The 13928-nt window shown below is 39.8% G+C and overlaps 1 long non-coding RNA gene across 1 annotated transcript; it reads left to right on the forward strand.

Moving 5' to 3' along the window:
- Nucleotides 1-1287: 1287 nt before the first annotated feature.
- LOC144365491 (uncharacterized) lies at nucleotides 1288-13029 on the forward strand. Its single transcript, XR_013423993.1, has 3 exons — nucleotides 1288-1835; nucleotides 9046-9179; nucleotides 9968-13029. It is a non-coding gene; the product is annotated as an uncharacterized LOC144365491 (long non-coding RNA).
- Nucleotides 13030-13928: the final 899 nt, after the last annotated feature.

The following is a 13928-nucleotide window of genomic DNA, read 5'->3' on the forward strand; positions in this document are numbered from 1 at the left end:
GGCTTTGGCACAAGTCTTGAGAGCATATATGAGAATAGATTCTCAAGATGTTATACCAAGGAGGAGGGGCTGGGGATGTGGCTCAAGCGGTAGCGCGCTCGCCTGGCATGCGTGCGGCCCGGGTTCGATCCTCAGCACCACATACCAACAAAGATGTGTCCACCGAGAACTAAAAAAATAAATATTAAAAATTCTCTCTCTCTCTCTCCCTCTCACTCTCTCTTTTAAAAAAAAAAAAGATGTTATACCAAGGAGGACATTTAGAGCTTTTTTGGTCCTAATTTATTAATATAGGAGCACTCACACAGGGTTCTGGATTTAATGTGTTAGCTTTAGGAATCAAATTAAGAGTGTGCTAGATTGGCTAATCAAAACCCAGATTGTATTCTCCAAGGTGTTTGTAATATATAATCCCATCCCACTGCTTAAAAGGAGGCTAAGTCATTCTCCTACTCTCTGTCATAATGTAGTTTGGATATTGGATACGCGAAATTCTGATCATTTTGATATTCTACTATTGATGAAATTGTATGCCAATGGGACTGTGTACTCATGAAGGAGAAGAAACACCAAGAAAGTAGAGTGGCTTGCCATCTTGGTGAGTAGCTAGAGTCTGGTGCTCTAAGCATTTGGAATGGTGAGAGAAATGGTGTTGAACCTTGCCTGGTTTAAAATGAGGCATAAAGCTTGGTGAGCCTGTTTGGATTTTGAAGAAGAAAATATCTTTGGGCAAAGGAACTCCAGTACAATGAAAATAAACAATATTATTACTTTCTCATTTTAATAAAATAATGAATTAGAGAAACGTTATGTGCCATTAATTAGATGATATTTAATTTTATTGTATATTCCTGATTTGCATCTGAAACCCTATTCTCTTTATGCACCTAACATCATTCATCCATTGACCATTTTGAGGGATTTTGAATTCCTTTTATTTTTTTTGACATAGTAATAGTTCGTTTTGTATCCCCAAACACCCTAATGTTATGTTGGGATCTTCACTACTGTTTGTAAAATTTTTATACTTTGAATTTTGTACAATATTTGGATTGACACTAATTGGCATTATTTTATATCTCTGCATATCATATCAATACATGCTGACAAATTAACAGCAGAACATATAAGAGTGTGCTACTCTCTCTCAAACACACAAATACTTGGCATATTCAAAATTATCTCAAAAGCCAAAAAACCCATGTGAAAGGTTAAAAAGAAGAAAAAAGAATACAAATAAGGAGGAAGAAGAAGATAAATTACTTATGAGCGTGTATAACTATGGAATCTATCTTGTTTTTCTTTTTTTTTCAACAGATGAAGTAATTTGTTGAAAATATATCTTTTCTTTCTTTTTAAAAAAGTATTTTATTGTGGTAAAAACACTACACATGAGATATATCCTCTTAAAATTTTAAGGGTACAACACAATCTTCTCTCTCTTTTTTTAAAAAAAGTATTTTATTGTGGTAAAAATACTTGAGATCTACCCTCTTAAAACTTTAAGGGTGTAACACATCGTTGTGGAGGATACAATGTTGTACAGAAGATCTCTAGCACTTACTCATCTTAACTGAAAATTTTATGCCTACTGACTAGCGATGCCCATTTTTTCCTCCTTTCCCTTCTTATTTATTTATTTATTTATTTTTGGTACCAGGGTGTGGAGAGTGGTGACTTGGATCATGGTCTCTGACTGCCTCGTGGCTGCATTTGCACTGGGGACTTTCTGTGTAAGATTGCCCAGTTGCCATGGTGATGCTCTGCCTAAGGAGGCTCTGTGCAAAGACAGAACTATGTCAGTCTGGACCTTGAGCTCGGACACCAGCAGCCAGGTATAGAGGATTCTGGGCATAACAAGGTAACCACTGGGTCTTGAAAGTGACCACAACCTTCAAGTCTGCCTGCTTTGCAGAAACTTTCCCACAAATAACATTTCCACAATGAAGCCTATATAATAAACATGCTGAATTAGCTCTGGGTCATTCATTGTTCCTCCATCAGAGGATGGTGTCTCACCTGGTCCCGGCTTTCTCTCTATAAGTTTTTGTTTGCCTTTCTTAAACCCCATCGCCCCTCTCTGGTTTCTAATTAATGGCCATACAGGTTGTGGCACCAGGGATTGAACTCAGGGGTGCTTAAACACTGAGCCTCATCCCCAGCCCTTTTTTGTGTTTTATTTAGAGACAGGGTCTTGCTGAGTTACTTAGCGCCTCACTAAGTTGCTGAGGCTCGCTTTGAATTTGTGATCCTCTTGCCTCAGCCTGCTGAGCTGCTGGGATTACAGGTATGCACCATTATGCCCGTCCTCCTTTCCCTTTTTAAAAGCTTGCAAATACTTCTCTTTTTTTCTTCAGAAAATGGGATCATATGGGATATGGAATTCTATAGTTTAAAATTTTCATTATGTTAGCTTAATGAAATAAGTCATTATTTTTCATCAATAGCATTGATACTTCAATTTAGTCCATCTCTTAATTTTGAATCTTTAGGCTGTTTTCAGTTATTAGCTATGAATACAGATTTTGCTGGTCAACATATTCTACCTTTTATTCTAAAACTACAAATTTAGAAGGAAAAGGAAACTGTCATCTGAAAAGCAACATCTTTAAGTGAAAAAATGTTAATGCAAAAATTTTACTGAACAAGGTCCTTGCTGCTCACCACTTGAAGTGCCAATATCTGAGAGAGAAAATTGGTAGGAAGAAATCAGGTTTATTCAAGGATCAGCTCTAAAGAAGATGGAGGGGTGATTGCCCTCAAACCTGCACCTTGGGGGTCACAGGGGTGCAAAGGGCTTTCATAGGGAGGGAAAGGAATTGCTGGTTTGGAAGGTGACTTGCTAGCCTGGATCTTCCTCATCTAGGGTGTGGGAGTCCTTTTTTCTTCTTCAAAACATCACGATGGACCTCAGCCTCCTGGAGCCGTATCCCATGGTCTTTTTTAGGTAGTCATATATTACTTTTCTGAAACTCAGACCTCACATCAATTTACGTGCTTTGTGTGAGTAGATTTTAAAGAAAGATTTAGCAGTTAACTTCTGAACCACTTAGATGGGGTTTCTCTTGAGAATTTAGAAAGCTCAGCAAAAGAGCTGGGACTTCACACTGGCCAAAGGATTAGGGAGGGCATCAGCCTTGTGGAAGGTCAAAGGACGGCAGAAGGGAAAGTGACTCTGCTAAGGATGGTTTTTCAAAGGAGGGGCCTTGGTATAAAAAGGACAGTGTATGTTTAGTGGGGAGGAGGATAAAATATCCGTGGGTTCTTATAATGATGTAAAACATTCTAAACGTAATTAAGTATATTCCTGTGACTTAGGTGATTCATCCAGTAACACATTCACCAGCATCTGGCGATGTCCAGGGCAGAACTACATGCAAAATCTACAGATTGTATAAATTTCCTTTTGTGTTTTTCATGAAACATCAGATACTAATTATACTGTAAAATTTTGTTTTTGGTTAACTGTGCCTTAAAAGAACTTGCATGATACTTGTATTAATTGTGTCTTCTATTTTTGGCTTTTTTATGGCTCTTTGACATTTTGAGGAGAATTGTTGGCAGGGGTGAGACTGCCCCTAGCTAATTGCTGGGGATAGCAAATGACTCCCTTGTGGGCATAACTTTCAAACACAAACCAATCGATCTAAAACCTGTATTCCCAACCTCCTTTATCTAATTCTGTCCTAAATCATCTTAAGATCAGAAACAGACAAGGAGAGACCACCCTTATGGCTCAGAGCCCTCTGAAATTTTTCCAGCTGCCCAATCCTAAACTTAACTTGCCCATCCTGCCAAGCTCATTCCTACCCAAGGGAATCACTATAAAATTTCAGGCCAGGCCTTCTGCTGTGCTGTTTTTTGCTGAACTTGGTACCTCCCCAGGTGGCCCTGCATGGTATGGTGTGTCTTCTTCTCTTGGGAAGAAAATGTCTTCTTTCAAATGCATTTGTCTTTGAATTTGTCACCTTACCATTACTTGAGGGAAGCAAATCCTGGGGACACTGTTCTTCCTTAACCATAAAAATTCAAAGGCTGCCTGGGGTACTGTTTCTAAGCCGGTTTGCATGATGCTCTCCCAGTGCATAACCATATCCCAGCAAGGCTCATATGCATTTGAGGTTTAGAATAGCCCAGCCCTGTGGTTCTGGGGACTGTGCGGGCAGAGTATTCTTCTATAATATAGAATGCTCTTTGGGTATCACAGTCTATTTTTATTTTCCTTAGTTTTTAACTAAGTCTGCATGATTTTTCCTTGTTCAAAAGAAGAAAGCAATGCGTTGTTTTGCTTTATCATCTTTGAATATCTGCATGAAATAAGAGGCTTTCTGGATTTTATAGGGTGAATATACGTCTATAGCCACCCGAATGTAAACTTTGCACAATGTGAATCTTTACCCAAGCCCAGTAACTGGATGCATAAAAGATGTGTCAACTAAATCCTCCATTTGATCTCCATAGCTCTGGCAGCTTAAAAGTAACTCCCGCAGGGAAACAGAAGAGCATCTGCTCACAGTGAGACTGTGAATCACAGGGACTTCTAAGAAAATGAGTGATTCACCAGGAAAGGATAAAGCAAATAGAAATAAAGCCCAAGGGACTAAGAAAGTATTAAAAAATATTTTCCTAAAAAACATTTTTAGTAGGTTAAAAAAAATGACTTGCTTGGTAAAGCTGGCTTTAGTAGATTCAGTCAACACTATCATAGAGTTATATCTCTATACACTTCAAAACAATTCCAAAAGTTCTTAATATCAATTTTTTTTGGGGGGGTTACTGGGGATTGAACCTAGGGGTGCTTAACCACTGAGTCACATCCTCAGCCCTCCCTTTATATATATATATTTTACTAGAGACAGGGTCTTGCTGAGTTGCTAAGTGCCTCCCTAAAACGCTGAAGCTGGATTTGAACTTGCGATCCTCCTGCGTCAGTCCCCCAAGCCACTAGGATTATAGGCGTGCGCCATTGCACCTGGCAATAACATAATGTTTGATTAAACAGTCCGATGCATTATAAAGAGGTCTGATAGACTCACTATTCCTTGGACTTAGCTCATCTTCATTTGATGGCAAGGAACATTCACTAAACTCCCCAAGCCCTTCTTCATCCATGAGATGAAAGAATTGAACAGGCTGAATTCTTCCAACTCTAAACTCTTAATAATGTATTTGGGATGCTTTCTATAGTTATTTCAGGCTCAATTTTAGGTTTTCAAATGATTGAGTTTTCTCCTCCTCCTCCTCCTCCTCCTTCTTTCTTACAGTGCTGGGGAATCAAATTCAGGGCCTCATGCATAGAAGTTTTCAGTCACTGAACTACACCCCCATTCCTGAGACCTTTCTTCTTAATTTATTATCAGTACCTAATAGTTTTAATACACATTGAAATGTAGAATCAGATACTTCATTTTATAATAGAAATGAAAAAGATAGATGTCTAAAATGGAGAAACTCCTTGGCAATGATTTTTCAAAATAAAGAGGGGAGGTGGCATTTGCACAGTAATGGAGCAGAGTGCCCATCATTTTGGTAGGTAAATGGAGGCTTAGTTGCTCCCAAGATGAAAGTGACAGTTGATGTGGGAAAGTTCAACTCTAGTTCTGGCTGAACTCATCCTTTGTTTTGTCTATGGAATATTTCTTAGGAATATGCATTTGAGAGATGAATAACTGGAGTTGTGGCTCAGTGGTAGAGTGCTTGTCTGGCATGTGTGAGGCCCTGGGTTTGATCCTCAGCACTGCATATATACAAATAAATAAAGAAATAAATAATAAAAGATCCATTGACAACTTAAAAAAAAAGTAAAAAATAAAAATCCCAGCCCTGCCACATACTAATGTGTGATTACAGACAAATTATTTCAATTTTTTTTGGTGGTATTTAGGTTTGAACCCAGGTCTCACACATATTAGGAAAGTGCTTTACCACGAACTACATCCCCAGCTCTTTCAATGCTGAGTTGCCCAGGTTGGCCTTGAATTAGTGGTCTTCCTGCCTCAGCTCCTGAATAGCTGGGATTACAAGTATGCAACACCATGCCTAGAAAATTATTTAATTTTTTGAAGGCTCAGTTTCATCATCTCTAAATTGGAGCTGATAATCATTCTTATTTAGAGAGTTATTATGAAGATTAAATGAGATAGGGCATACAGAGTACTTAACAGGATCTTTTACTTAGTAAGATGGTGCCTAAGAAGTGGTAGAGGACTGCGGGGAGAGTGTAGCTCTGTGGTTGGCACTTGCCTAGCTGGTGTGAGGCCCTTGGTTGGATCCCCAGCACAAGATGTAGTAGATACTCTTGTTATACCAATTGCTTCCTTGGATCTCAGCTCTGTGCCCTGGTGATCTTGTAGGATTAGGAAAATTAAAGAAAAAATGAGAAGTGATTACTAAATAAATGAAAGATATTTGGGTGAAAAACAGAGTAGCCAGTATAAGACAAAGTTAAACTATTTTGCAAACGTAGAAAACAAGTCACAATAGAGTTTATAAAGGCAGAGAAACTAACTGAAGAAATGACAGCTTAAAAAACAATAAACAAGCCAATATTAGGTTGGGAAAGAACATAACACTTTTACTTGCTTGAGGCTTTAATACCATAGACATTTTTTTTTAAGCACAGGGCAAAGACTATGACTGTCATACTGATGGTATGAGCAGATATCAGCCAATGGCTTCATTATCCTCCTCATGAGGACAAAGATTCTTTTCTTGACCAAACTTTAGTCAGGCTCCCTCTCCCTGGTGCCCATCTGTGCACTTCCTTGTAAAATCCAATTTTAGCAGATCCCAGCTAAGTCAGTTACCCCTGTTGATATCTGATCAGCCTCATTTGATCTAGTTCCTCATCCTCCAGCACCCCCAGGTTTTCAGCAAGAGTCCTGTTAGGTCAATTTAGCCAGATCTCCCTTACCCATGATGTTTCCTCTCATTCTGTTCTTTGGCCATACATTCCCACTTGCCCCTGCTGTATTCAGAGTTGAGCCCAATCTCTCTCATACTGCAAAATCCCATAGCCATGGTCCCTGTACCTACTGCAATGGTTTTGAATAAAGATTACCTTACTGTGCTCAGACCAGTATCACTGAATTGTATTCTTTTTTGACAGTGACCCTGGAGAATAAAATTAAGTATATGCAAAGCCATCAGCTAGGTTTTTTTCCCCCCTGCTTGAAGTAGACATTGTCTTCTTCTTCTTCTTTTGACAAGTGTCCAAACTTTCCTCATAATAGCATCCCAGCTTATGCTGCTAGTGCCCCCATAGCGCAGTCTAGATGGGAGATGGCACCCACTTCCCACCTAGGAAGATGAATGGGATGTTTTTCTCTCCTCCAACATGCACCCACAGCCTGAAGCAGGCTGCATCTTGGATTCTGCCAACCAGACACATCTCTTAGGCTTTACTTTTCTGTGAGGGACACAGCGATGCACGCAACAAGGCAGGACTTTGTCAAGCCTGCCTTCCTGAGTGACTTCGGGAAGTCTATTTCTCAGGCTTGGCTGTGAGCTCTTATTCCCCTCAAGGAGTCTCCAATACCCTTCAGTGATAGTCATTTTTTTTTTTCCAAGAGGGAACTAGTTTAGTCCCCTTGGCCCCCCAGCAGACCCAGAGAAAAGAATTTGAATGTAGGGAGTTTACCTGGGAGGCTAGGAGGCTAAAGAAGTGAGACAGAAAGAGAAGGCAGGTAAGGAAGTGTGCCATCCTCATGGGGGCTGCTGAAATTAATCTTTTTTTAATGTTTATTTTTTAGGTGTAGATGGACACAACACAATGCCTTTATTTTTTTTTATGTGGTGCTGAGGATCAAACCCAGGTCCCGCCCGTGCTAGGCGAGCGTTCCACCACTGAGCCACAATCCCAGCCCGAAATTAATCTTGAAGAAAGAAACTGTGGGGACATATGTCTTATGTCACCCACGGGAGGCAGGCACTGAAGTGTTCATGTACTGACCACTGTCAATGCTAGACTGAAGGCTGCTCCCGGGGTGGCCCATCATCTGTCTCTTCTGGCTTCCATGAGCACAGGCAGAGCAGCCTTCTCCTGCTTTGAGGAACCCCTCAGTCAGGGAAGCAGGTACTGTTAGTTGGCCCTGGACTGGAGCATGCAGAAGTGACTCATGCCTTTGGACTTGTTGGTCTTGACCTTATATATTATTGTTGGGCATATTTGACTTTATGTTAAGTGGTTAAATAAAACTCGATTAATGATGGATAGTGCATGTCACATGGTCACTTGGTGGTCCATGATCAGACAGTCTCCACCTGGGTCCAGCAACAAGCCAATGGTGATGTTTCTCTTAAGGGAGTATTTACTTGCTTCAAAACTCTAGGCCATTCATTGTGATTATTCGGATAAAGACTGTGATAGGCTCTAGATAGTATCCCTATCTTCCAAAGATACTTCAAGAATCTCCTAAATCAGAATGATAGGTAATCAACTGTTTCCACTTCAGCATGGACCTGTTGGAAAGCTTGTTTGACCTAGGTGCCCACTGAAAGCTAGCCATCTACATCCACATATGTCTGTATAGCAAACCCAAACTTGGTGAACGGTACCTTCAAAATTCAAAGAGGCTCAGTCAGTGAAATGGCTGTTTCTTTGGGATATGGAGTGTAAGAAGCATAAATTTGTCCTGTAGAATGGATATATGTCTGTGTCTGTGTATACACATGTGTATGTATTTGTGAATGTGTACATATGCATTGAGAGGGGTGTTTATATATTTGTGTATATGTTTATATACATGTATTCATGTATATGTGTATGTGTGTATGTATTTTCATGGGATCCATCAATTCCACCTAAACATATATTTAAAGTGTATGAATGATATCTGCATTTTGTGTATCCAGGTATCCTTCCCATGTCATGAAGCACTTGGTCAGTGTGATGACCTAGGCCATTCTTAGCACTTGGGTTTTTTTTTTGTTTGTTTGTTTTTATTAGGCAGGGCTATAGCAGCTCAGCTTTTATATTTTTATGCTAGGAATCAAATAATCCATAAAAAGTCACCCAAGTTTCATGTGTTCTGACCACTATTACAGCAATGATTTCCCGTCTATGATGGCAGCAATGCAAGGAAGGGAAGGCAATCAGGGTGCCAGCAGGCCCTTACTCTTCAGGGAAAGCCAGTGCCAAGCCTCTCTCTTGACAACCTGGGGAGTGAACATCTTGCATGGTATGTCCTGGGTTCCTTGATGGCCTCATCCTAGTCCCTGTCCTGTACAATAGTAATCACGTGTTTTCTACTTCACCTCTGAGTGGAAGTCCTGTATGCTGGCCTTCGACATCTCTTAGGTCATTCAAGCTGCTGCGTTGAAATCAGAGGGATCATTTTGGTCTCGGTCTCTCTCTGGTGATAGTATGTTCTGTGCTGTCAAAACCCTCCCTGTAGGACAGAGGCACTCTTTTTGCTACTTGTTAGAAGTATTGGTGGCTGAGGCTATAAGGGTCTACACACCTTGCTTTAGAGTTGGACATTCTAGATCCAGAGATTCTGGTGGGAATTACATTGCAGTTCCACCCCTCCCTCTGCCAAAACTTCCTGCCCTTGCTCCCTGACCAATGTTGATCACAAGAATATTCAACAAGAAACTTTTTGCACACACTTTCCCGGTTACCAAATCTGAGCCCAGTGGTGCATCTGCTGTATGGGGAAGCAGAGCACATGAGATTTTGGAGCATGGTACCTTCCAGCTGGCTGGCATTAAGGACAGCATTTCTTCCTTCCAATAAATGGGTAGCATTCCATTTATTGATTGGGTTATTTTTTTTTAGGTTAAGTTTTTTGAGTTCTTTGTATATCTTAGAAATTAATGCCTTATCTGAGGTACTGGTGGTGAAGTTTTCCTCCCATTCTCTACGCTCTCTCTTCACATTCTTGATTCTTTCCTTCACTGTGAAGAAGCTTTTCAGTTTGATATCATCCCATTTATTGATTCTTGATTTTTACTTCTTGCACTTTAGGAGTCTTGTTGAGGAATTTGGTTCGCAAGGAACTGAAGAAATATGAATGGTCAAAAGATATGAAAAAATGTTCAACATCTGTAGCAATTAAAGAAATGCAAATTAAAGCTACAGTGAGATTTTATCTTACTCCAGTCAGAATGGCAATTATCAAGAATACAAGGAGCAACACATGTTGGTGAGGATGTAGGGAAAGAGGTTCACTTATTCGTTGCTGGTAGGACTGCAAATTGGTACAACTACTATGGAAAGCAGTAGGAAGATTCCTCAGAAGACTTCGAATGGAATCACCATTTGACCCAGTTATCCTACTCCTTGGTCTGTATTCAAAGGACCTAAAAATAGCATACTATGGTGACACAGCCACATCAATGTTTATAGCAGCTCAATTCACAATAGCTAAACTATGGAAGCAACCGAGGTGCCCTTCAACAGATGAATGGATAAAGAAAATATGGTACATATACACAATGGAATATTACTCAGAAGAATGAAATTATAAAGAATAAAGAAGAATAAAATTATGGCATTTTCTGGTAAAGGAATGGAACTGGAGGAGATCATGCTAAGTGAAATAAACCAATCCCAAAACACCAAAGGCCAAATGTTCTTTCTGATTTGTGGATGCTAACCCAAAACAAGGGAGGTTGGTGGAGAGAATACTAGAAATCCCTTGAACTAGACAAGAGGAAACAAAGGGAAGGGCTGGGGGAGGGGAATAGGAAAGATAGTAAAATTAATTGGTCCTAACTTTCCTAACCTTGTATTTGTATACGTGACCAGGGTAACTCCACATTATGTATGTATTATTACAAGAGTGGTAACCTAAATAGAATAAGTTATAGTCTATGTACGTATATTCTGCCAAAATACATTCTATTGTCATGTATAATTAAAAAGTAAATATTAAAAAAAAATAACAATTAAAAAAAAAAAGAACAGCATCCCTGGTGGCAGGTGGAACTGACAGCCCCTGTCACATACTCCATACAGCTTTCACTGTGGTGTATGGAAAGGAACGCAGAGGTAGGGAAATACAACAGGTGTGTGTGAAGTTGGTGAAGGTAGTAATTAGAAGAATTGTGAAATTAAATGGCTATTACTGGGGATAATTAAGGCAATGGAATAAGACAATGAAAAGTCAAAAGGTATTAATCAGTAATTAAAGGCTAAGTGTGAGAGAGAGGGCCACTCTGGCAGCATATGAAAAGATTTCTGAAGCTTGAGGGCAGAAAAACCTGAGCATCAGGCCTAGCAGATAATAATAATAATAATAATAATAATAATAATAATAATAATAATAATAATAATAGAACTAGCTTCAGAGGAGGTCTGATTCTCCACATTAGAAGGCCCTGATTGGGAAAGATGGGCACACATGGGATGACCACATCTGGCCCATGCACTGGAAAATCTCAAATCCCCAGATCTCTCTGAACTTTCTAAGCCTGCAGAAAGGGCACAATACTTCCCCTAAAAGGGCTGTGCTGCCCTCTTGCTTGAAGATATTCAGAAGCTTCTGTCATGCAGGACAATTGAAACCCCTCAGGATCTATACCAACCCATTTTCTAGCTACAGGATCAATAATTAGGGTCCAATCCCAATAGAACTCATCTGATGCTGAGTCTGCTAGGGAAGGATGGGGCCTGCAAGACCTCACCGATGTGGACTAGCAGCTGCTGGGAGAATAGGTGTGGGACCGGATCATGGGCTCCAGTTTTTCCACGACACATGACTTAATGTCTTTGGCAATGACTCTGGGAAACCATGACTTGGAAATTTGAAGAAGGTGAAGGTTTACACTAAGTAAAGTTGAAATTCAAGACCTGATATGGCAGACAGTGGGAAAATGGATTACAAGCCTCAAAACAGTGGGTGAGCTGGAGTGCACACACAACCCAAGGTCAGAAAACCCACCAGCTGACCATGTTCCAATGAAGGACCCTGAAGACAGCCCATTTGTCAATGTGTTAAAGAATATGCTGGTGAAAGGGCATCGATTCACTGAGTTTTCTCTTTGGTGGCTGTCCCTGTAGACTAGACCTGATGATAGGAGATGGTAATAGCTGGGCTTGCTGATAACACAGAGATGTCAGGATTGCAAAATAATAAAGGGTGGTACTTAACCATCATAAACAATGAAATTATTAAACCAGAGTGCCAGGTGACATGGGTCTGACCTGTTAAGAAGGCTAAAAATTGGTTAATAGAAGATGTATTACTTAAGAACAAGATAGATGGGCAGGCAATAAGAGCTTTGTTTAATTTATGTAATTCAGAGAAATAAAGGATTGATGATAAAAAGCAGAAGACAGCCAGCCCAATAAAAAGCCATGATCTCTTGGTAAGTTTCCAGACTTGATTCAAGACACAGATCCAACAAATAAGGAGAAACCATGGGTCCTGGAGGAAGGACTTGGAGTACCATGGCAAGTATTCATAGCTACAATTCCCCAGAGAGACCTATGGCTATTTACTCAGATAACTAGTCACTGGGGAAAAGGGAATACCCGAACATTTCAAGGACCACTGGGCAAGTTGGCATTGGGATCTTGGAACCCAGCTTTAAGTACTTTAAGTAAGGGAGATTTGATTACAGATTTTAATCACATTAGAAAATACCTTCATAACAGTACTTAGATGATTGAATAACTGGGAAAATATGCCCAGACAAGTTGACACATAAAACTGACCATTGCAATATGTGTACCCATATTGTGGTATGTGTACCCAGTGAAATACTATTCAGCCATAGAAAGGATGAAATCCTGTCATTTATGGCAATATGGATAGAATTGGAAGATATTATGTTAAGTGAAATAATCTAGGAACAGAAAGACAAATACTGTGTGTTCTCACTCATATGCAGAGCTTTAAAAAAGTTGATATCCTGAAAGTGGAGATTACAGTAGTAGTGATTAGCAGAAGTGGGTGGATAGAGAGAGGTGGGATAGAGGTAGAAAGAATAGGTTCTAGTTCTAATTCTGCAGCATAATAGGTTGACTAGAGTGTACGATGATTTATTTTATATCTTAAAATATAAAAATATTTTATACCTTAAAAAAAGAGGAGTTTGAAGCTTCCCAACACAGAAAAATGTTAATTATCCAGATTTAGTCATTATATGTTGTGTATGTGTATGAAATTATCACATCATGCCCCACAATATGTACAATTATAATATCAGTTTAAAATTTGGCCATCAATATACCCATAACATTAAATTCAGTCCTATTGCTGGGCACACAGTGGCACATGCATGGAATCCCAGCAGCTCAGGAGGCTGAGGCAGGAGGATTGTGAGTTCAAAGCCAGCCTCAGCAAAAGTGAGGTACTGAGCAATTCAGTGAGACCCTGTCTCTAAATAAAATACAAAATAGGGTTGGGGATGTAGCTCAGTGGTAGAGTACCCCTGAGTTCAATCCCTTGTACCTATGAAATTTTAAAAAGTTCAATCCAACTTAACTTAAAAATGGAATCTAGATTTTTTTACTTGATTAAAAATTCTCAGAATATATATTCATATATCCCCTCGATTTCTGCTAATGTGAATTACAAAAGTACTATAATTCTTTTGTATTTAAGTCATCTTCTTCAAAACTTGGCTTTTTCATTGAGCCTTTTGGGAAATTTAGGATTAGACTCCAAATATGGGGAGAAGGGCCTGGATCAGGGAGCTTGGTGGGGTGGAGGGCTTGCAGAGCACCAAGTCCTCTCACATGTCCCCCTTCCTATTCTCAGAGTGCCACTTTCTGCTCCTCTGTTCCTCCACTTTCATATAAGAGACCAAAAAATGCATTTCATTCAACCCAAGTTGCCCATCAGGAAACAACAGAACTAAGCTGTGTTTGCTTTTTGCCTCTCTCTGTCTGTAGCCAGAAGCATGGAGTCCCTAGGTTTCGGTGTGTCTTGAGTGAAGAAGACAAATGTTTGAGCTTGCGACTGTTTTCTCTACTGTTT

Source organism: Ictidomys tridecemlineatus, chromosome 1 (genome assembly GCF_052094955.1).
Source record: "Ictidomys tridecemlineatus isolate mIctTri1 chromosome 1, mIctTri1.hap1, whole genome shotgun sequence".
In the NCBI taxonomy this organism is placed as follows: domain Eukaryota; kingdom Metazoa; phylum Chordata; class Mammalia; order Rodentia; family Sciuridae; genus Ictidomys; species Ictidomys tridecemlineatus.